Source organism: Polyodon spathula, chromosome 24, assembly GCF_017654505.1.
Source record: "Polyodon spathula isolate WHYD16114869_AA chromosome 24, ASM1765450v1, whole genome shotgun sequence".
NCBI classification, from domain to species: domain Eukaryota; kingdom Metazoa; phylum Chordata; class Actinopteri; order Acipenseriformes; family Polyodontidae; genus Polyodon; species Polyodon spathula.
The window spans coordinates 21,546,947-21,547,585 of record NC_054557.1 but is presented as its reverse complement, the minus strand read 5'-3'; positions in this window follow the sequence as shown (position 1 = coordinate 21,547,585).

Sequence of the window (639 nt, the reverse complement as noted above, 5' to 3'; positions counted from 1 at the left end):
AATCAATTGATCAAAGCACTTGAAAAACAGGGACAGTCCAAAAAAAGACCAAGAACTGCCAATCCAAAACAGCAGTATCTGGAAAAATTATTTTGACTATATTTACACCCTAATCAAACATGGGGGGGGGGGGGGGGGGGGGGGGGGGGGGGGGGGGGGTTTGTTATTGAAAGGGGGGGGGAGGCCGACAAATAAAGTTTTTTATTTATTTTATTTTATTTGCCTTGGGGATATCTGTGTGCATTTTGTCTTTGTTGATTCGTTGTTTAAGTGCTCTGGCAAATTTTCATGCCAATAAAGCCTTTTTTGAATTTGAATGTAATTAATAATTGATGTTAATTAAACGGCCTTGTTAATTGTCAATAATTCTTTTTTTTTTTTCTGTGGTAAGGGGGTAATGACTAAGCTCGGCTAATCTTTAGGGGGCGTTGATATGAAAAAGGTTGAGATACACAGGTCTAAATAAAACTGGAGTCCAAAGTGAAGTTCAATTAGAAGCTGTAGATGCCATTTTTGTTCAATAAAACACAAGGCTTTGTAAATTAGAATGGAGACCAGTCAAGATCAGGTTGAAGGGATAGACTACGGTTTTGGTTAGTAAAACCGTGCCAGTTAGGTAAAGAGAACACTGTCAGGCTG